The sequence below is a fragment of the Falco biarmicus genome, chromosome 3 (assembly GCF_023638135.1).
Source record: "Falco biarmicus isolate bFalBia1 chromosome 3, bFalBia1.pri, whole genome shotgun sequence".
NCBI lineage: Eukaryota > Metazoa > Chordata > Aves > Falconiformes > Falconidae > Falco > Falco biarmicus.
In genome coordinates this window covers 85,657,020-85,681,611 of record NC_079290.1, presented here as the reverse complement: position 1 = coordinate 85,681,611, position 24,592 = coordinate 85,657,020, and positions in this window count along the sequence as shown.

Sequence of the window (24,592 nt, the reverse complement as noted above, 5' to 3'; positions counted from 1 at the left end):
AAGCTGTCATTCTGCTTAAACAGTTTCTCTAGGCATTACGTAGCAAGATGGAAACAACAAAGTTGCATACCTTCGAAAAGCAGACCCTTTGCGTTACAGCACCGAGCTCACTCAACCTGCAGTGCTGGGCTTCTGTGACTGCCATTTGCCCAGTCCCTGGTGACAAGCAGGTGTTGTATAACTGAACTGACTGAACTGTGCTGTGACTCCTCCTCATCTGATGAGGATTTATGAATCCCAGTTGAACAGCTGCCTGCTGATAACAAAGCAGCACATTCAGGGCACGTTCCCAAGTTATTATATTATTGTTTCAAAGGAGCTGCCAGAGGGTTAGTCAGCCTAGATCCAACTAAGATTGGGGTCAGTCTGCTTACCCATGGCATGATAAATGTCCTGCTGTGCCTATAGCACCATCTCCCTGAAGACTGTCAGGATAGACATTCCTGAGTGGACTTTGTTTGCACCTGATGCTCATTTGCCTGTCACTAGGCTTTGCCCTCAAATGGCTCTCTGTTTGGGCCTGCCTTCATTTGAACAAACTGGGAAGATTTGAATTGCAATGGAGGGCAGGTGCTTTTGCAGACTGTGTTGCCTATTGCCAATCTGATTGATCTCTGCCCCTACCAGCTACTCACCTGATGGTTCTTCAGGTGGCAACGATTTCTGCTGAAGGTCAGCCTCTTAAGGGCTCCATCTGAAGATTTTTCCTTGTATCGAGGGGTAGTAAAACCTTCACCTCTCCAATGTGTTATGCAATGATAGCCTTTTACTTTCCTGTTTGTGATCAAACAGCAGTCAGAGAACTGGAAAGAAGATTGTATTATTCTCAGCATGTACCCCCAAGGTACATTGAAGGCAGATGTAAGGTCTCCTTCCCTGTGATCTGCAACCAAGATCAAGCACAAAAAAAACCACCGATGTGAACCTACTAAAAAAAAAGTAAATAGAAATACAGAAAATGTGAACCTTACTATTTAACAGGTTCATTACCTTGGCATCAGCACATGGCTCTGGTCTGGCTGGAGCATGTGTCCCTCAACAACAAAGAAAGTCTCTAAGTCAGTCTCTAAGAGGGAATATCTAGGGAAATACAACTCTATAACGTTCTGAAGTGTTTGCTCTGGCTGTCATCAAAGGCATGTTATAGCACCAGACGTACCTTTATTGTGACCCAGGATAGCCATTGCTTTTCTGCTGAAGGTATCTGTAAGCCCAAAAGCTTTCTGGTTCCCAAGGGCTGTGTGGGGGTTATGTTGTCCTGTTATTCCCTGATTCCCCTACAAGGACAGAGCAAATTCAATTTGCTCACAAACATGTAATCCCCCCCCCCCACACACACACATCTGCATGGTGGAGTCTAGCCTGAATCAATACATGATAGCCCGACTATTAAGACTCCTCCAGCTGCACGCTGGCATTATTCCTCACACGCAAATACATTTGTTTGTCTTAAATGACAGTTTGGAACAGAGATCATCAGAGTCTCATTTTTAGCCAATTACCCAGCATTTGCTGTGCCCAATTTGCATGGAGAACAACCTATTATTGCTCTCAATCTGGGGGGAATTGTTTGCCTTTTGCAGCCTCACAAGCTGCAGATGGAGCCTAATTTTTTGTAAATATGTAAAACAATACAGCATGGAGGAAACTGTCTGTGGATGTCAAGTGGGGAGACAGCAGAGAGCACCTCACCACTGAAAATGATGGCATTGACTATTGCTTAATAACCATTAAAAAGACTAAGCCATCATCTAAGCCATCAAATCTCCTGCAATACTTCATTGCAAAGCAGTACTTCTAAATTTTTACTTACTGCCTTTGAATGCTAAGGAATCTCAAAATTATTGAGTTCTTAGTGGGATTCAAGTGCTCCACACACTGCTGTTGATTTTTTACATCAGTGATGCACACTGTTAAATAACTTTTCCTCCTCAAAACCTTTTAAACACCTACTCTCTCCCAAATTAGATATATTGTATTCTGAATTATTTCTCACATTAAAAATATGCACTGAGTAGTGTCAGCACAGCTGTCCTTAAGAGAACTAATATTTCAAAGAAATGGCTAATGATTTGGAGGATCTTTCTTGTGGCAGTCCTCAGCTTGATAGACTTTCAAAAGATCTTTCAAAAATGAGATCAAATGTCTTTTAAAATGATCTCTTAAAGTGTAGAGACCCAATCCATTCAGTCATTCAGCTCCACAAATCCACAAAGACATTTAGACGCCTATCTCCCATTTACTTCAGTAGAAATTAAAATGCCTCTGTGTGTCTGGTACCTCTCTGAGGTAATTTGGTCCATTCTCCATCTCTGGCTGTGCTTTCACATGTAGCAACCAGGAAAAAAATTGTCTTCGATTAGATGGTTAAAAACTAGAGACAGGCCTGTTTCTGAATGCTGATTTACTTGCTCCTAAGTGTTGTTTCTAGGAAGACCCTGGTCCTTCAGTCCTATCAGTTGTATTTTTATGGCCAAGCCGTAAGAGTGACAGTGATTCAAAGCATGCAGGATCCTTATTACGGTGGCCCATAGTGGGTAAGGATGTATTAGAAGTGGTTTCTTTAGTGGAAATAATTCTCAGAACTGTGGCACATAGTCCTGTTCCTGGTGAATATGTACAAGGAATACTATGTAAACATCTCATTACCCAAGACTAAGGAAAAAAACAAGCAAACAACAAAAAAAAACACCAAAAAACTTGAGGACAAGCAAAATGGGATTCAGTGTCTTTTAGGGGGTGAAAAGCTCAGCTCTTGAAGAATTAAAAAAGAAGATCCAACCTTGCTTATATCACTAAAATGAAGTCTATGGTGATCACATATAAGCACACCAGGAGCATTGAATGTAGTAGAAGAGCCACCTGATAAAAAAGTCAGTACAGGCAGAAGAAAGAAGTCTGTGCAGGCCAGAAATAAACTTTGGCTGGAAAATGAAAGATATTTCCTGGCTGTCAGAGGAGAGGAATGCTGGTATAGGCTCCCAGCAGAACTAAAATCTTGAACTGGAAGGCAAAACATGATCAGTTTAAAAATCTGGGCTCGTATGACATGGTACCTGGTGCCCCAGGAGAGAGCAGACCATGACCCAGGTCATCCCTTCCAACCTAACACTCCTGAGCTGCAGTTCAGATGGCAGTAGGAGAAGCAACAGCCCAGCAGAGAAACATATTTCAGCACAAGACTTTGGAAAATGCAGAATCAGCCCTCTAGGCGCTATGTGCATCTGCTTGTCTTTGCCTCTCTGTACACTTGCTCTGTGCCTGGTAGACCAAAGTGAGAATGTGAGCAACCGATTTATGGCTTCTCTTTCTCTTTTCTCCCAGTGACAGGAGGAAACTTTGTGGCCCCCAAGAGAAACAGAACATAAAAGCCATGGACAAAGGGTATGAAACTGTTTTTTCTTTCTGCTGACTCCAACACACGTGCCACTTAATTTGATGGTTAGTAGTTATGGGCAACCTGTGTTTAAACAGCACACACACACACACACAAAAAAAAAAAAAAACCAACAAAAAACAAAAAAACCCTCTCCCTGCAGGTCTCATTATTGAAGAAAGTTCTTGCCACAACTTACTCTCCTGGAAGGAAGCCTGGCTTTAAAGAATCAGCAGAAATTTGCTACTGGGCAGTTGGAAGAGGAGACAAGGTACAGGGGTCCCAGCAGGAACCCAGGGCATTTTGTTCTTGTACCTAGATGTGCTCTGATGAACAAAGTCATTTAGCTGCATCGCTGCAATTCACAGCACCAATTTCTTCATAGTAATTTAAATATGTATTAACAGCAGGATGCAGAGAGCCTTCAGGATCCTTCAATACAGTGTTGGAAGTAATTTTGTTTAATTAAAACTCACCATTTAGAAAGGAAATAACTCTACAGGCTTCAAAGTATAAACCAAGTGATAAACCAGCAAGTTTCACAGAAAAATACCCCACCATGTTTCTTGACAGGTGAGATAATTTACCATTACCTACAAGGACAATACTTCATGGCTTTTCTTTGTGTGGGAGACGAGTAAAGGCTGGTGTCACATAGGTAATTTGCAGAAAGGAGAACATCCCTACCTACATGACCATTGCCAGCTTGGTAATGACTCAGACATGGGACTTTTAGAGGTACCCATATGGCTGTGACCACTTTTCTGAGTGAGTGCCTGGAGTCAGGAGCTATAGCAGACAATTCTTAATGGATCAGCTGAGCCTTGAAAAAAGCTGGCAGTCTGACAAATGGATCTTTTCTGTTAAAACAGTCCCTCAGAAGAGTCCCAGCATTATCTGCTGACAGATACCAGAGACCTGGACCTGTTGGCATCTCAGAAAGATGTCCTCAGGGATAAGAGCTTCAGTGATTCACCTCCAGAAGGCATTTTGCAAAGGTAAAACCAGTAGACATCCAATTGCTTTAATCTTCTATTAATACCTAGATAGAGAAGCAGGCTGGATCCATTCTATAGCATTATGCACCAAGGCATTTCCAGGAGATGTTTAATGATTTCAAAGGCAGGAAAACACCCTGAAAAAAAAAAAATTGTCCAGACACCAGTAGAGGCATGAACATGTCATCCTCTCTTCCTCTCATGACACGTCTGCTGTATCATGTAACACACACAACATCCATCTCAGCCAGGCATTAAAGGTGGGGAAAATCACTCTGCGTTTTCACAGGGGTTCTTCCTGCTCTTAGGTGAGAATTATGGAAATAATAGATTACGGAGGGGTTGCAACCACTATACATTATGTAGCATCTGAGGATCTTTAACTAATGCAGTCTTTCAGACTGGGGGTTCCACTTTTACAGTATAAACATCTTCCTTAAGTGAGGCTGCTCAGTTCTAATGAGCTGAGTAAAGAAAATAATGCACAACTGTAACCTGACATTGATGACTTATATAACTGCTTAATAAATCATCTATAATATACTCTGTGAGAATACAAATGACACAAACAACTCTTTAATAAGTCATTGATAACAGGAAGCAAAATGCATTAGCAAAGAAGAAAGAGTTGTGATTTAGGATTATTTGAGGGTAGCAGTATATCTTGCAGGTCTTTGGAGTGCCTTCTTATAAATATATTAATTTCCAAGAGCTGTCAGCTGTGGTTCAGTTTAATTTAAAAAACCCCAGAATTACAATGTTGCAATACACACTTTTGTTTTTAAAAATAATAAGAACCCTTATTTATATGCTCATTTTCAAAAACGTTATATAGCCTGCCACTCTTTAACAATGTAAGGCAGCCTATAATCTAAAAGCTTAATAGATAGATAATAATTGTTGGTTGACAAGACAAAATGATGTGATTATAATTAGTGGAGGGTGATGCCTTGTGAATTTTAAGCTTTTTACTGAAAAAGGTTTTATACTTTTATTCACTTCTGTTTATGGGAATATGCCTGTATTTTATAAATGGATACTTAGTTTTTATCCTCCCTTTCACTTCTATATGTCTTTCATTTACTTATGGGGTATTTGTTATGTTGGGGTTTTTTTTCCTGACAGATGGGGAGATAAACATGTTTATAATGCCTGGCTGTTTAGGCATAAAGCAACCCCCATACCTTTTTCTAGGAAGATTGTCTCCCCCTTTTCTGATATGTTTGATTACTCATGAATTGCTAGGCATTGCTGTAGTGTCACCATGGAGGCCATGCATCATTTACAGCTGTTTCTAGACAGAATTGCATTAGCAAACCTGGGTTGCGCTAATTTTGTAATGACATGTGTTCACAATGATACAAAATGACACCACTGTCTTGGCTAAGAAGCAGCTAAACATGTAGGTTTCCTGTGCTCAGCAATCTCCAAATTCATTTTTTTGGCAGTGACTTGGGACATAAAAGTGTTATTATTGGATAAAACCAGAAGCCCCTCTAAGCTGGTATCTGAAGCCCTGCAGTGACCTCAGGCGTACCCACATTGCTGTCATTAGCCATGAAGCACAGGTGGTGGGATTTCACATTGCCTGAGGAATGCAGTGTGGATGTATTAAAAAAAATGTTCAATAGAAGATGCCAAGTGGAGAGTTTAAGGACAGAGAGAAGTAGACTGCAAAATGCTACTGTACCCTGTAGAGATCTCTGGAGTTGGAGGTGATGATATTGTATTTAGCAGTCATCAGTTGATTGACTTTTTTTCTATTAATTTGTCTAATCAACTTCTGAAGATGTGTAAATATTTAGCAATTATTATGTCCTATGCTGAGAAGTCCTGTAGCTGAAGTTTTTGCCGTGTGAAGTATTTTCCTTTGCTCATTTTGAGTGTGCCACCTGCTATTCCCATTTCAGAACTCCCAATAACTCATTTTGTTTTGTTTTTAAAAATAATTTTAAAAAGAAGATGATGAATAAATGGTTCTTCCCTTTTGAGGCCACTCAATACTTTGCAGACCTCTGTCAGTTCCCAACAGTCTCATTTTCTGGGATGATGAAGCCCAATTTATTTAGTCATTCTTTGCAAGGAGGTTGTTCCACTTCCATGATAATCCCCATCACCTTTTTCTGTATCTTTTCCAATTTTATTCTGTTCTGTTAGAGACAGGGGAATTGGAAAGGCACACAGTAATTATTGAGTGCATAATAGATACGTACCATGGCTTAACTATGAAAACACATCATTGGAATTGCCAACATACAGCCCATTGCAATGCCCACTTTTTGTTTTATTCCTTGTGGTTATCCAGGGCTCCCTCTTGTCCTATAACTGGACTGTAAATGTGCTGAAGACAAAAGCCATCATTTAGTTCCCCCTTCAGTGCCTGGCACTGTTGTGTCTGTCATTGGATTGAACCCGAGACCAAGCAGCCAGTGCTGTGTAAACAACACTGCTCATGCATACCCCTTTACCTTGTTTCCTAGATCAATTTTAGATCAGTTCAGAGTTTCACCTCCTGCACTTCACTGTCAGATTCAGTAGGGATGTCCCCTCCCTCTTCAGTTAAAAGCCTCTACTGTATTTCTGATTGGAATCCATCTGAATCCAGCTTCAAGCAATCAGTTCTGGTTCTGCCTTCCTCTGCCAGATTAAACAATCTTTTATTACCCAGTATTTTCTTCCCATGAAGGCATTTATGCACTGTAATGAATGTTCTTTGTACTAAGCAAAACATATTGAGTTCTTTGACTTCCCCCTTCCACCACCACAATACAACATATTGAGTTCTTTGACTTCCCCCTTCCACCACCACAATACAACATTTTTCCAGCCCTTAAATAATTTTTGCAGCTCTTTCTGTACACAGTCCAGGTTGTTTTCAGCATCATGGTTAAAGATGTTGACAATAGAACTGTAGTAATGTATCAAGCTGTGATTGTTAATTCTGGATTGATGTCTTCCTGGATCATATTCCAGGACACATCTGATTTGAATCAACACAGGATAGCATGGAGATTACGATGGCTTCAGGCTGGCTTTGGGAAGACAGACAGTTTCTAACCCACCATGAAGCTGGAGTGAGAGGGAGATGACCCCTTCTGTTCTCCAAAATACAATCCTAATAATTATAACCCATCAAATAACCTGCCAAAACAGCTGCCGTTGGATCAATGCTCTACACCCTATGGCAATGTTAGGTTTGGTCTAATACCGCAAAATTTCAAGTGTGGTACATCTCATATATCATCTCCTTTTCACACAAGCTACGTTAGGAGATGAAATCATCCTTCAGGCCCTGCTTAGCTGAGATCTCTGGTACGCAGCCAGGGGCTATGGGCTGGTTAGAGGTTGCTGTTACTTTTGTCAGTGCATGTGTGTTTTACCTCTCTTCAGAATACTCGTTTTATGCCAGACTAAGGACATTTTACTACTTGTTCTGCCAAGCACCTCTGGGATGGGATCCAGTGCCTTCCTGCTGTACAAGCCACTTGGATCACATAGGCGTTTCGGGAATCCCACTGAGCCGGGGGGATGCCAGCAATTTCTTAGGTCTGTAACAAAATTAGTCTTTGCTCAGCAAATGAAGGATATGACTGCCTCTCCCCAGCTAATCAGAAGCATCTTATAATGCAGATTTACAAACTTAGGTGCCAAATAACCAGAAAATCAACAAACACATAATAATAAACCTTTCTCTGGAAAGGGCAACTATTGAGCTTATATTTAGATAGAGTTGGCTGACTGTACTTGGTTCCTGGCTCAATATGGTTAGGCTGTTGATTTTTGTTCTTCAGTTAAGCTTAGTCCATTTGTTCATACAAGATCTCTTGTTCAGCAAAGACTTCTGCTGGTAGGATTTGGATGCACTCCGCTCTGTGGTTGTGCATTTGAGAGGTCCTATGTTGTTCAATCTTGATGTCCCTAATTGCATAGCTGAAAAGTCTGGAGTTCCCAACAGCACTGTCAGGACATTTCTGTTCAACACTGAGTTTACAGAAGCTTACTGGCACTGGGTTCACTTTTGTGTATCTTAGATTAATCAGTTGTAGCTGTAATAATTGAACATATTTTTTAACTTTACTAGCAGGCTTTGGGAAATGCAGTGCAGGGAGTGTGTTGCTTAAGGCAGGAGAATTTGGAAGAAGCTAGCTGTTAAGCTAGGAAGAAAAATTTTAAAAATATGTACTCAGGAAATCTGCTTCCCCAACAGCTCAGTGATCATCCTTCAGTGACCATCATCTCCATGCATGTGGAAATGACTAACCAAGTAAGATTTCTTTGCCTCTGAAAAGAAGTAGAAATCACTTTCAGTGAGATTTACCTTTTTTTAGAGGATTGTGGATACTGGTAGGGAAAAGGGAGATATGATTTCACGTCCTATGTCCCTTTTAACAATGCCCCATTCTATACAGTGCCTCCAGTAAAAGTCTCCAGAGTGAAAAAAATGATGTATAAAGTACAAAGTCTCTTGGGTCCCAGTGGTCTGTTTTCCTTCTTCCTCTCTGCCCATGCACTCATGCCTCAAATGGTTTAATGTGGACTAAATCTAATGATCTCCATGCACCAATCTCTCGCTTGTGCTCAGACCATCTAAATGGAAAGTGGCTTTATACTCATGCTTCAGACAAAGGCCTTTTGAAGTAAGTACTTGTGTGGACAGCTGGATTCAAAACCTGTGTGGCAGAGGCTAAGTACTCTCCTTTATTTTGCGATAAAAAGACTGAAAGGCAAGCTGCAAATATCATTCATCATCGTTTATTATTCCAAACTATGCTGAAGGGGAAATAGATCTTTTTGCCTTCAGTCCTACTCCTTTAAGTTTGCCCTGTCAGGATGGAGAACAGGATGAAGTGTCTTTTCCTTGAAGTTATGTTTGAGCAATACTAAAATATGTTTTGAAAGACTAAAACTGCAGTGAGAATAAGGAAGCATTCTAGCCCTCTTGAGTGGAGTTCAACAGCTGCCAACGTTTGAGTGGCAGAGAAACTAGTACTAAAAGAAAAAAAAACAAAAACAAACAAACCAAAAACCATAAAAATGAACCTGCTCTGCTTTCCTGAACAGGTATTTTGAAAACCTGTTTTTTCAAATGTTTCCAAGTACCTGCCTCACATTCAGTCTTCTCCTCAGCAAAATGAAGCTCTGTCATCTTCAGTGACAGTTGGCCAGTGGAAAAGACATGGGAAGATGAGGGTACAGAGAGCAGCAGCTGAGAAGTGTTGTAGGAGGACTGAGGCAGCCAGGCTGTGCAGGTGTTCATATGTCAGTCCATGTCTTGACCAACAGGTAATTGGTGACCTTGCCAAGATACCACTGACATTTCAGCAAAATACTTAACTTTGGGCAATTATTTTGATTCCATTCCAGAGAATCATGAGTTAGAGAAGGCAGAAACTGGTCAGAAGTTATACCTACCATTTTCTGACCAGCTTGGAAGTGTGAAGGACAATAGACACACAACACACCTGCCTTGATGATAACATGTTCTTTTGTTTCTTACTGTTGAATGAGCTGTATGAATTCAAGCTTCACTGCAGATTCGTTTTGAAGGTCACTGCTAGACAATCACCTCTGAATGGGAAATTAAAGATGGCCAGATACTTGCCATTGCAAATTGGGCAGAAATAGGTCACCTTCATGCTATAAATGCAAGAAGCCATCTGGGCATCAGATGGCCTTTTGGGCTGTTTGCTGTAGCCTGTGTAAATATTTTCGTTTCTCACAGAAAGGAGCAGTTCCATGAAGCATTTTGCCAACACATTTCTGGCCTATATTTTCCTAGGGAACATAATGGAAATCTGTGAGAAGAGGTAAATAAGATCACTTGAGAGCTTAGTTCTAGGTAGTAGTCATCCCTGGTTAGCCACAGAAGTAATGTTTCATTTAGTGTGCATCAAATTTAAGACTCCATCCTGGTCAGATCATGGTGGCCCTTTACACAACAATTAAGAGCATCTGTTGATGGAAATATCTGCCAAATAGAACCTTGAAAGGGGCTAAGGTTCCCTTCAAAGAAGAGGGTTCTTAATCTTGATGCCCTGTCTGAAAGCCTGCTCAATTGTAGTTGAATACAACCTGCAAAGCAAGCAGATAGCCCTGATGTGCTTGAAAGACCATGGTTATCACTCAGGAATTTGTTTCGGTTGCTGATTTTTAGAATTTCAGAAATTGAAGTGAAATGCATCAAAAAAGTGGTAATCAGGTAAAGGCAGAGATACTTAATTGTAGGTGTTGACAAGCAGCTTTCTATATGTCCATCGGTATCTGAGCTCACAGCAGTGATGAGCTAATCAGTACAGTCAGCAGGTTTGAGCTCATCATCACAGCCATGCAAAGATGTCACAAATGCCACTACACATCTATGTTTAGGCAACTGGATCTTACCTATGATGTCTATTTCAGGGTGAACTGAACTACTGTCTGGGATCCTCTGACTATGTTGACTAGGTCTGTATTGACTGGACCTTGGATACCTGACACGCATGTTGGTAACAACATACAGAAACCTAAATAATCATGGTTTGTGCTAGAGCTGAATCCCACTGAACATACCTTCAAAACACCATCAGTATTTCCTCTCTTGTAGCCTTAAAAGGTTATAGAAAAATATTCAAGAAACACCTTTCACAGAATCATGGAATTACAGACTGGTCAGGGTTGGAAGCGACCTCTGGAGATCATCTAGTCCAACATCCTGCTAAAGCAGGTTCTCCTAGAGCAGGTTGCACAGGAATGTATCCAGACAGGTTTTGAACATCTTCAGAGAAGGACACTCCAGAGCCTCTCTGGGCAGCCTGTCCCAGTGGTCTGTCAACCTCAAAGTAAAGACGTTTTTCCTCATATTCAGATGGAACTTCACATGTTGCAGTTTGTGCCCATTGCCCCTTGTACTCTTGCTGGGTACCACTGAAAAAAGCCTGGCCCTATCCTCTTGACGCCCGTCCTTAAAATATTTGTATGCATTGACAAGATCCCCTCTCAGCCTTCTCTTCTCCATGCTGAACAGGCCCAGCTCTTTCAGGCTTCCCTCAGGAGGGAGATGCTTCAGTCCCCTCATCATCTTTGTAGCCCTCCACAGGGCCCTCTCCAGTAGGTCCCTGTCTTTCTGGAGCTGAGCAGCCCAGAACTGAACACAGCACACCAGAAACAGTCTCACCAGGGTAGAGCAGACAGGGAGGTTCACCTCTCTTGACTTATTGTCAAGATTGTTGCTGGCAACTGTCCTCCTAATGCACCCCAGGATCCCATTGGCCTTCTTGGCCACAAGAGCACACTGCTGGCCCATGGGCAACTTGCTGCCCACCAGCACTCTCAGGACCTTCTCCACAGAGCTGCCTCCCAGCAGCTCAGCCCCAGCGTGTGCTGGTGCATGGGGCTGTCCCTCCCCAAGTGCAGGGCCAAACATTGGGTTTTGTGGAACCTCATTGGGTTCCTCTCTGCCCAACTCTCCAGCCTGTCCAGGTCTCACTGAATGGCAGTGCAGCCTTTGGGTGAATCAGCCACTCCTCCCAGTTTGTACCACCTGCAAACCTGCTGAGGGTGCATTCTGTTCCTTCATCCAGGTCACTGAAGAATAAGTCGAATGGGACTGGACCCAGCACTGACCCCTGTGGAACACCCCTGGTTACAGCCTCCAGCCAGACCCTGTGCTGCTGGTCACAACCCTCTGAGCTCTGCCATTTGGCTGGTTCACCCACCTCACTGCCCGCTCATCTAACGCATATTTCCTGAGCTTATCTGTGAGGATATTATGGGAGACAGTGTCAAAAGCCTTTGTTTCTATCCCTCAGTACTTTCTGGATGCTAAAGCACACTCCAAAGGACAAGCAGTTCTAATCTGGTCATCTTAGAACCCAAGTTATGTCTTAGAAAGCACAACACTACAGCAGCTTGATATTTTCTGATTGTATTTTTTGTGTGTTAATGACTGAAAGTGAACAGGGTTTTATCACATGCTTAAAGTACTAATTTAAAAATTGGGATTTCTGGATTTAGCTCCCAGCTACAGCACAACTGCCCTGGGTGGTTTTTGACAGGTCCTTTAACTTCCTTGTCTGTTAAATATTAATAGATAAAATGGAGGCTATTTTTCCTAAGGCAGTTGAGCTGAATGCACTAATGACTCTGAGATGTTACAGTAATGGAAGCATTTGACAAATGTAAAAAATGATGCTGCTGTTATTAGTGTGATGGATCAAAACTTCACTTCAGGTTCATTAACTTCATCTTTTCGCTTGTCAGTGTATAAACACACTATTTTTGGAAGCTCAGATTCCAAAGAACTCATTATTAGTATTTAAAGTCTGCCTGAAATCAAAATGTAGGGTGTTGCAGGGGAGTGAGGTGTTTTTTGCTGCTCTCTGTAAAATCTGACATTGTGAAAATTATGTCTTTTGTCACCACTGTATAAAAGAAACACAGAAGTTTCCCTCAGTGGCAGGAAAGGGGAAGGACTAGTAAGAGGCACAGCAGAATTTGAGAAGAATAAATGTGAACTACTTTTGCAAAACATCCCTGACAGAATTGGATTTTGGATAAAACATGGCTGGAGCTGAGCAGAAACTGATAAATATGGCCAACCCAAGTGATTCAGCTGAGCCATTTGGGATGTCTCTGCACTGAGCACCAGGTTAAGCAGCTTATTTGCTCTGATGGTGTGCCCTGCAATAGCGCTGCATGCTTATGCAGTTGTCCCTGATGTAGTGCAAGACCTGCCATCACCATAAATACTCACTGTAGCTTTGCTGAGAGCTGGATATAGGAGTAGCCTGGCCTTACTGATCCTGCATTGAACCTCCAGTAAAAAGTATAGTGAACCAGAGCTGGTTTTGCACTGGACACAAGGTCTGTGCCTATCACCTTAGTTATCCCTTACCTGTTTATATTAGCATGGATAGCTGGGATTTTGCTCTATTTTGTTGAAGCATGTAAATGTCATTTTATTTTACAAGGACTTAGAATTTGAGACATCTGGAGGACGAAGTACCTTCTAGTGAGATTTTAGTATAGGTTGCACTAAATACATGAAGTGCAAACCACAGTCATTGGGGACAGAGGTGATAGATCAAGGTGCTTCAGGTGAGCCACTGACAACCTCAGCAACCCTGAATTCTTCCTTGGCTGTGCTGAAAGAAATAACCTGGCTTGTGCTTTAAAGATACATAACAATTTCTGGGATGTTTATGGATAACTATACCTTGGAAATCCAGCCTAGGGGAGTTCACACCATGGTAGGTATACTGGTGTTCACCATCCAGCTTCTTCTCTGAAGATAAGTAAGGTAGAAAGCCAGCCTGGGGACTGAATTAAAAGTATTGTTTCCTGATTTTTACCCGTCCATCTGCAGTCCTCATTAATGTCTTGTTTTATATTTAGTTTCCCATTCCTATACATTCGGCAATATTTTTTTTACCTGGCTTTGTAACCAGTATAGCAAAAAAGTCTGCTACACTTCAGTCTTGTAGAGGAGTTATGATTAAGAAAAAATATCCTGTGGCATTTTTTCTAGCAGCAAGGAAGGGTATTTTTTCCTGAGCTTCATCCCAGTGGAGGAGAAGAGAGAGTTACAATGCACATGCCAGCTTCTCTCACAGAGAGGAAAAGTCACTGCTAGATGTTGGTGCCCCTGATGAGAAGTTTCATTGCTTATATGTTGTCGATCGGCAGTCTGTCAGGGCTAGGGGTGTTTTAGATAGAAATGTCTGGTGTTGTCCTGCAATGGGTGGGGATGCTCTTGGTTGGGGATGCTCAGGGCCGCCAGGGTGGTGGGAACAGCTGCAGGGTAGCAACCCCTCATAGTGATCTAGCTAGATCTGCCAGCTCCCTTTTCTCCATCACTTTTGCTAATGTCTGTTCTGGCAGAGGTAAAAATGCTATTAACATCCACCAAAGATATGCCATATTACTGTGCTGACAAACATAAGTCATAAATGTGATGAATACTTGCCTGCCTGGTGACAATGACCTTGCAGTGAATTGGGAAAGACCTGAATGGCCATAATTCAGCGTCACCATGATTTTTCACTCAGCCTCCCTGGGTTTTAGTCAGAGAAAGTGTCCAGGCTGGTTTCCTCATCAGCAGTCTTTTAGGGTGAATTTCCCACTGGACTAATTACTGTGAATTGTGGTGCTGCCATTGACTCACCATAAATCGTCCTGACAACAAGGCAGGTGAGTGCAGATTCCAAACCTTGGGGTCATGCAGGTTCTAGAGGATAAACCCATCAAAGGATTATGAAACACTGTGAAACTTGCTGTTACAAAGCTGCCGTGGAAGAAGCACATAATTAAAAATACTCCCCTGGAGAGAATATCATTTAATCATCTTCATACAACCCACCACTAGGACAGAAAACACAACAAAGGAAAAGATTTGAATCACAGCAAAAACAATGTCATTTTTTGTTGTGTGATTTGCTGGAATACCTTGTAATAATTTTTTACTTGATATTGAATATAAGGTCAAATATTGAGACTTGTAAGTGAAAATTGCCAAGTTGTATTTCTGCAAACATGACTTCTCCATTGCGCATCTGAACCTCTCCAACTTCTGGTTTCCAATATGCTCTCCAGTCTCAAAAGCACAGCATGGTTTCAGAGAAACAACAGGGGACTAAAAGCATGATATTTTATTGAGGAACACAGGATTTATTAGACTCAATTAGACTGTGGTCCATTTGCTCCTGTATCTTGCCTCAAGCAATAAGTGAATTCCAGTATTTCCGAGGCAAGTGAAATTATAGTGAAGGAGGAGACATGGGAAATTTTCTTAATGAAATTTGGGAAGTTTTCTTACCGACCTAGAACTGGGGTCCTGCAAAATGGAAACTCTAGACTGACCTGTAAGTCCTACAATGAATTCTGGGTCAAGTTTTGACTGAACTCAGGTTGAAAATTTAAGCCATATTTGGGCTAAAATGAAGGCACAACTCTCTCTGGCTTTTAAGGATGTGATATTAGTAACATTTATTAAACACATGATAGCAGTGTTTTGAAGCACTAGCCTTGGCCAAAGCCTCCTTAGTCTCTGTACTTTATATAATAATAAACAATTTCTCTTCTGGGTTCCCCTGTCCCATCTATTTTCAGCAAAGATGAGGAAAAGAGTCAATAAAAAGAAAGATTATTTTCATCAAATCTTAGTTGTTTCTTGTACCGTATTCCTTAAAAAAAAAAAAAAAAAAAAAAAAAAAAAAAAAAAAGGTAATTTTAAAGTGTTGACTCACTTAAACTTAACTTTTTAGTGTCCATCTTTGTGATGCAGACTGGAGAGTACTGTCCTGCAAGCTGTAAATTCCACAATAGGCATAGGATACTTATGAGCGCCACCCTCAACACAGTTCCTGTGTAATCACAGTTTTTCATTTTTTATCATGCTTGGACTGACAGTAGACCCAAGTAGGATCAGTTAATTCCTACTAGCCCTTTATAGAAGGTGATCAAGATGTCATGTTGTGGTTTTGGCTGGGATAGGGTTAATTTTCTCCACAGTAGCTAGTATGGTTTTATTCCCTTTCCCCTTTGATTGTAGTTTAAAGCTCTCTTGATGATCCCGGCTAACTGAGCTGGGATCCTTTTCCCCATTTGAGACAGAACTCCATCTGTTGCCAGCAGGCCTGGTGCCATGTGAAGTGAGCCATAATAAAAAAAAAAAAATAGCCAGTGACAGGAGGCCTGGAACTAGGTGTTGATCTGTGTGATCTTCCAATTAGATGCCTCATCATTCCCTGCAACTGGCAAGATAGAAAAAAACACTGCTTGTGCTCCTGATCCCTCAACCAGTCCCCCCAGTGCCATGAGGTCTCTCTTGACTGCCCTCAGACTTCTTGTTTTCACTTCATCATTGCCCACTTGGAATGTCAGTAATGGGTAGTAATTAGAGGACCTTTCCAGACAAGGGAGCTTTCTACTAATGTCCCTTACCCAGGTCTCAGGAAGGCAGCAGGTTTCCCTATGGGTTGTGTCCAGTCAGCACATCAGGCCCTCTGTACCTCTCAGAGACAAGTCATTGATGACAACCACCTTTCTTTTTTTCCTAGCAGAGCTGGCCATGATGCGCGGGATTGATTGACTCTCCCTAGGCAACTCCTCCAGCCTGGATGGGCCTTCATCCATATCATCATTTTCCTGGCCATCAGGTTCCAGAGCTTCATATCTATTGTATAGGGACATCTGGAAGGTGAAGTAGGCTGGGGGGTGATTCATCCACTGCTCTGAGCAGGGACCTGTTTCCATTTTCCCCGTCACTTAGACCTTCTCCATCTGCCTGGTAGCGAGCAGCTAGGGGAGCCTCTGCTTCTTGTGATGTATCCATGTGGTGCATTTGTCTCAATGATGGTAGGGAGTGGCTCCACCAGCCTATCTCCCTTTCACACTCCCTGGTACTCCTTAACCTTTCTACTTCCTCTTTCAGCTCTACCACCAGGCTGAGCAGACCATCCACCTGGTCACACCTCACGCAGGTGTTTTCTCCGCTGCCCTCCAGTAACAATGACAGGCTCAGGCACTCCATGCAGCCCATGACCTGGGCCGCTGCTATCCTATTTCCTTGGGAGCTCCATCTGGGTCACCACGTGCCTTCTGTCTCTGACTTTTGGCCAAGTGGAAACCATGGCTAGGTTTCTTCTGGGAGGGTGATGACCACTACTGGAGCTTGTCTCTTTGAGCCCTTAGGGTGATGGTGCCCTCCCTGCACACCCTCCTAGTGCAAACTGCTGCACCGTGCCCTGGCTGATGCACCATGTCCTGTTTGCCCACCCTGTTCACCATGCTTCTGGTCACTCGTGCTTCCTGGGGGCTACTTTTGTACATGTGGGGGTTTGGCTGCCTTCACTCTTGGCCTGCTTATGTTGAGTCAGAGCTGCCGCTTGTCAAGGTTTCAGTGATTCCTGCTCAGGGAAGAGATGGTGGTGGTAGCGGTGGGGTGTGCTGAGGCACCCTCTCTCTCTCTTTCTACCCTTGCTTCCCAGATTTTGTGGTTAACAAAAACCAAACCCCTGCTGAATACTTCTACAGACAGACAACTAAGAAAGAGGAAATCCGAATCTCTCTGACTATACACTCCTGCACCTGGACCAGTGATTTTCTTCTTAGACAAGAGAGTCATATCCTAAAAGTACCTATTCCATCTTTCTTACTTTAGATTTTTACCTGAACATGGGAGAGTCTCCATCTCTCCTCCATATATTCACAATAAAAACCTGAGGCAACTAGGTCTTATGGAGATGTTGGACACAAAAGCCTGTGGACTTCTCCAGGTGGAAGATCAATCCTTCTCTAGATTTCTTTGTTTCAGAGGAGCCTGTGGCAGTTCTGAAAAGACCTTGCAGCCCTTGAGATCCTGTGTGAGAAGTCTGTGTTGAACATGTGCTGCTAATTTATGATTTTGCAGCCCTGCCACCCAGATGCCATGAATGGAAAGGGAGAGAGATCTAAAAAATCTTCTCAGGAGAAAGCTGTACAAAGCACAAGTAAAGGATCCCCATAGAAACCCACATCAGAGATCTGCCCTTGGCAATGTGAGTCTCCTGTTGCACTTCAGGGGAAATGCTGCTGATTTATGTCCATCTTACCTTTAAGGCACCTGGTGTCAGAGACAGCTGGAGGGATTACCTGAATTTTGGGGACTACTGATCATATACAGATGGTTCCTGGAGCACATGGGGACACTTGGTCTGGATGTACCACCATCATAAATTATGTAAACTACATTTCAGATTATTTTATTAGAAAGGAGTGCTGTGATTACCTACCCTGGCTTCTTGCCTGACAGTACAGGAAATAGGATTTTTCAGTACTAATTTCTGCTTCAAGTCTAATAGTCATGCTAATACTAAAGCTTAATTTTTAAATAAGAAAATTCCATTATAACAAAGGGAGAAAAGTTCTTCTTGATTTAAGAGTTACAGGGATGGAGAATCCATCACAGCATTAGTTAAGCAGATTAAATAGTTAATAGCACAGTGTTACAAATGTATGCCTTAATTTCTTCTCTAAATTAGAGCTCTGCAAATAATAGATATTTTGGTTCACTGGGTAAATTAAAATAAAAAAGAAAGAAATTGATAAAGAAAGAAAACATTCTGGCATGAACGAACTCTTCAATTTGTAAACTAAAACATTGCCATGAAGGTCTGAAAAATGCAAAGTCTAATTATAGTAACACTGCATCTATAGTAATGAGGGACTAGAGAGTGTGACTGATAAGCAGAAGCTAATGGTCTAATAGGCATGATGTGCACAGCTCTTCAAAGACTAACAGAAGCCTACATGAGACATCTGTGGGATTGTGTTAAGGACAGACACACCAAGAAATGTTTGAAAATGGTATTTGAAGGTGAAGAATATCCAGTGAACATGTGGCTCTGATGGTTTTTGAATTTTTCATGCATGCTTTGTGCGTGGACAAGGTAATTAGCTGGCTGAAATGCACACATCAGGACATTGCCAGCAATGGGAAAAAACGTGATATTAAAAGAGGAACCTAATCCTCTGGATATGGACTGCTGGGCAGCTCTGGTTGTTAGCACATGGTGTTTGGCTTGCTGTTTATGCACTGCACTAAATTAGAAAAGTGCAGGACAAATCCAACCTTGAGTCCAGGTTTACATTTGGAAGAGATCTAGGCTTAGTCTGGGAGAGATGGTTAGCAACACACTATGGAACAGGCAATTGTTTCCAGTAGGTAAAGCAGATCTTAAGCAGAGCAGCTAGTTTTTCTTTCTTTCTTTCTTTTATTTTAATTAAAATTTTTAATTAAAGAAGAAAAGAAAAGGAAAACCAAGGACTTTTACTTTTTACAACAATTATTCTGTGATCTTATTTTTCTAAGATCAGTGAGGAAAAGTTTAACAGAGGTACTATTGGAAGCTGCTAGCCCTTCATTCTTCCCTCTCAATGATATTTGTAGAATCACAGAATCCTGCAATGGTTTGGGTTGGAAGGGACCTTAAAGATCATCTACCTCCAACAGGGACACCTGCCACTAGACCAGCTTGCTCAAAGCCACATCCAACTTGACTTTCAGCACTTCCAGGGAGGGGACATCCCCAGCTTCTCTGGGAAACCTGTTCCAGTGCCTCAGCACCCTCAAAGCAAAGAATTTCTTCCTAACATCTAATCTTAAATCCACCCATTTTCAACCTATGTATGTTGCCCCTTGTATGGTAGCAAACGCAAGCACTGGTGCCTCTTTCCTTCTCTGACTGTCTCCAATGTGTGCATTTTGGCTGATGATGTTCTGTATATTTTGGAAATATCAAACAGAAAAGGTAGTCTGTTTTCTTATAAAATGACAACTTTCTAGTAATATTTCCAAAACGTTTCAGAGATGACACATTTCTGAAGATGTTTAATCAATTCATTGGTAATGTCAGCCAAGGGGGGAAAAAAAATTCTTTCTCCTGTCCAGAGTCCTTCTAGTTTTGTTTCTCAAGCTGTTATTCCTGTCCTTCCATCGTGTGAAAAAGCCTTAAGATTGCTTGCAGGTCAATGATGGTTAAAATATTTTCTCCCTTCTTTTATTTTTTCCTTTTAAAATACAGCCCTTTAAACACATTTATCTCTGGAAGCAGGTAGAAAGCAGGTCAAAAAAACCATAAGTGCAATGAATGGGAAAATCTCCAACAAATACACACAATAACTTTTCAACATGGTCAAACAATGCCATGACCAGAAACTTAGTTATACACAGAAGTGACAACTTTAAAACCAAGCTCAGAAACTGAAACATTTCATTCCTCCCCCAGACATTTCTCTGCCTACACTGTGGGTGTGTAATGGATGTCTTTTGGGCCAACAGGCCATGATTGAATGAAAAACCTGTAAAACAAATAGAGTGAAAAGTTATAACTTGAGCTGAGGTGCTAGAGATTGCCAGAAAAGAAAATTAATATCCTTTGTGGGTAGAAAAAGGTAAACAACACACATTCACCAAAACCTGCTTATGTTTTCCAGATGTGCCAGGCTGTGTGAGGTTTTGTGTTGCAAAAAAAAATTAAGAAACTCTAATTAGCAGATAAAGAACCTAACGTCCACCAGCAATCCCCTTGACACCATCCTGGCTCTTTCAGACACAGCAATATATTAGTGGATTACAAAAATAATTTCAGTTACATTCCCATCTGGTGGATGTAGGATTTGTGAGATGACATAGCATTGCTTTATCTGAATTTGGGCATACCTGGTTCTGAATGAGGGTGGATGAGGCAGGAAGGCAAGAAATAATCAGACATAACAAAAAATAGTGATGAAATCTGAGATCACAGCATTGTTGGAAGATATCTGAGGGAATGAGGAATGAAGAAAACTGGATATTGGTAGGTCAATCCCTTGTTTGTTTTGTTAGGCTAAGTGATCCACGGAGAGCCTCTCATACCCAAATATAATGTGGTCTTTTTAGGCAAGCGAGTGTAAAAAACAGTGGATGAATCAAGGGATGGGACACTAGAAATATCAGTTCTCCCCTTCAGCACAGAGAAAATAAGGGATTTTCAAGGAACTGGGCAGAGGAGGGTAGGTAGGACAGGCTGCATATAAGATTAAGCACAGGCAAAGGCCAAATCCCACAAGCAGCAAGCAGCCAAAGATTCACAGCCCTTTAGCCTAGGGCAGAGCTATGGAGAACCGTTTGGCCAGCTTTTGAGAGAGGAGCAGAGATCTGTGAAGCTCTGTCTATTGCTGGAAGGTGCAATTCCCCAGTAGCATCCCCACCTCCAGGCCCCTGATTGCTCTGAAAGTAGGAGGGGAAATGCTCCCAGCTTTTTGGACCTCACATAGCAGTTTGCTATTCCAGATGACCCCTCTTTCTGAACTCCTTTTCCCATGATGTGAGAAAACTTGGTCTGATCTCAATTCTTCTTCTTGCAAAGAAGAAATATTTTTTTTTTTTTTATTTGTGTTTCTAAGAAGCCTCTAGCTGGTTCCAAAGGACCATTTTTCTGGCTATTCCTTGGTATAGTTTGGGAACCAGAATCTTGCTTTAGTCTTGGTGCAGTTTGGTGTATGACCCTGAGGCAATTTCTCCAACAGTTAACTGATACAAAAATTGGTGAAAGGCTACTGTGAACTCCCCACATTTTTATTTGTGTGTGCACACACTGGTACCTCCAGGAAGAATGTTTTTGACAAATCCTAAGTTGAGAGACTAAAGTTTCTGTGTTGAGTTACTAGAAATGACTGCAACAAAAGGTGGAATTTTTTACTTCATTGCAAGCAGAAGGAAGTCTTTATGAAAAAATTGCATTTAAACATGAAAATACTTGCTGTATTTCAGCGTGTTGTTATAGATGAACATAAGAACAGATGCTCCAGGGAAGACCAAAAGCTCAGTCTACTCCACTGTGTTGCTCCCCACAGTGAGCAGTAGCAGATGCTTTGAGAAGAGTGAAAAAGCTGATGCCTCACCATTATACTTTCCCAGCCTCCAGCAATCTGCCCTCTATGTACTTTCCAAGCCAGAGATGATGTCTTTTTGTTTGAAGGCCTTTGATGAAGTTTTATTTCATGGCATTGTGGATTTGCTGGAGGAATAACTGAACCTACATGATGCAGGCTGTCAGATGAAAGCAGTCATTCCCAAGCCATGACTCTTGGGCAAAACATTGCCCATAAAACTTGTGAGCGCTAGACAGCCTGTAAATACAAGAAATCCACATGTTTAGACCCATAGGAAAAAAATGATGGGAGTTTGTCACCAATATCTTGCTAGCTAAATAGCACTGGCCATGGGTGGGGAAAGGATGGGTCCACACAAATAGGTGATTCCAATGACTCTATTGACTCTCAAAATCTGTTAAAATGGCAAATACTTATTTGGGAGGAAAGAAGGTCTATGACAATCCCCATTATGTGAAGACTATACAAGATACAAGTTACTCATTTTTCCAAGGTGAGACCCAAAGTTACTTGAAACTTGCTGTTTGGCTGATTAAAATCCAGAGATTACAAATATCTGGTTTTGAACAAACCTATCTCACTTGTTTGAGTTCTATCAGCACATAACCTCTTTAACTGACTAAACAGTGGCACACTGTTCTTTTTCTACACAACTATTTATTTTCTTCTAATGAAAAAAAAAAAAAAGCCAGAGAAAAAGAGAAAGGTGGAGTCTGGGCAGCCCAGTAACCTGCTGAAACACGCCAGACGCTTTGGATTTTTCACACTCCTGATGTTGGCCTTGACATGGATTGGGCCCAATGTTGTTAATTTGCAACAAGAACATTTTGTTTATTAGGAATGTGCAGTGAATTATAATAGGAAGTCGACTGACAGTGGCTGAGAAATTGCACAGCCCTGTGGATTATCTACTTTCATAGCTTAAAAACCTGTGGAGCTGAGTTCAGTATGGATATCCTCTAAGCAATTCTTTGGTCAAGACTGAGGGCTCCCTGGATAAAAACTTGATCCCTACTGATTTCCAGGACTCCATTTCTTCATGGCTTTCAAATGAAATCTAAAAAGATGGGTTTGTTACTCCATCTAGCCTTAAAATCTGTGGGCTGCTGAACTAAATATCTGGGAAATCAGGTACTGCGGTAATGTTTCCTGACTGCTGCCAGTTACCTACACATTAAAATGTCCATGACCTGTAATAAGTTTCTGAGGAAAACGTGCAGATGCTGTGGTTGTGTGTATCTCTGTGCGTATCTCCGACTGTGTGGGTCAATCAACCAAATACATCTGTAATTCATACCAATAAGGCTAAGAAGGCACAAGTCTACAGAAAATTTTATCAATGTATGCAACAGTATTTAATGGCTGTACATAGCCATACACATTCCCTGAGGCTTTACAAAGATATTGTTAGAACCTACCAGATGGTAGAAAATTAGTTCTAGAACAATTTCTTCATGTTGTCATATATAGTTATAAACGCCAAATTTGTGATTGTAAATTCAGTGACAGCCTGAGAAAATCATGGTAGAAGGGATGCAGGGCACTGCTTAGATGTTGTAGGTTTTAGTCAATGTGTATTTCTGCTCTTACCCTCCACAAAATGCGAAGTAAAGATTAGGATAAAATCAGAAGAACAGGAAAAAAAAAATCTCCTCCTTCACCTATCCCCTCTCCAAACCTGCTGCCCGCAGGATTAAGAAGAAAAGTCTCAGTCCCTGCAGTCATTTTTGCAGGACATTCTGCACTGGACAGCCCAGACTAGCCAGGTTGTAGCAGATTCTGTGTCTCACTCTCAAAATCTGGATGCAATCAAATATCACTCAGCGATAATTTGATAGCCCTTGGGCAGACAACCTCAAGAGAGGATTGGCAGAGGAGTGGCTGGGAAGCAGCACTGCAGAAAGGGATCTGGGTGTGCTGGCTGGCAGCAGGGTCAGTACCAGCCAGCAGTGTGCGCTGGCAGCCAGGAGGGCAAACTGCATCCTGGGGTGCACCAAACACAGTAGAATCAGCCAGTCAAAAGAGGTGGTTATGTCACTGTAATTAACGTTGGTGCGGCCTCACCTTGAACACTGTCTGCAGCTCTGGGCCCCTCAATTTCAGAAGGATGTGAACAGATGTGTGCAGAGGAGGGCAACACAGCGGGTGCAAGGGCTGGAAGGCATGTCCTGTGAGGAGCAGCTGAGGACTCTGGTTTGCCTAGTTTGGAGAAGAGGAGGCTGAGGGGTCACCTCACTGCTCTCTACAGCTTCCTGAGGTGGGGAAGCCGACAGGGAGGTGCTGATCTCTTCTCCCTGGAGTCCAGTGACAGAATACATGGGAATGGCTCAAAGCTGTACAAATGGAGATTTAGACTGAGCATTAGGAAACATTTTTTTACAGAGAGAGTGGTCAAACACTGGAACAGGCTTCCTAGAGACATGGGTGATGCCCCAAGCCTGTCTGTTTAAGAGGCATTTGGATGATGCCCTTAATAATTGGCTTTAACTTTTGTTTAGCCTTGAATTCGTCAGGCACTTTGATGAGATGATCCTTGTAGGTCCCTCCAGCTGAAAATATTCTGTTCTGCTCCGTTCTGCTCTGTTCTGTTCTGCTCTTTTCTGTTCTGTTCTATTCTATTCTATTCTAGTTCTCAAAGGATCCGTAAGGACTAAGGTATAAGGGTGTACCTGATCACCTCCGTCAGTATGGTCAGGACACAACAGAGATTTAATATCCCCTGTGATACCAGGATGGGATTGGCAGATGTTGAATACATATATGTGGAAGGTGAAATATATGTTTGTCTGGTCACACAAACTTCAAAATCCTGTCCTTAAAATTAATC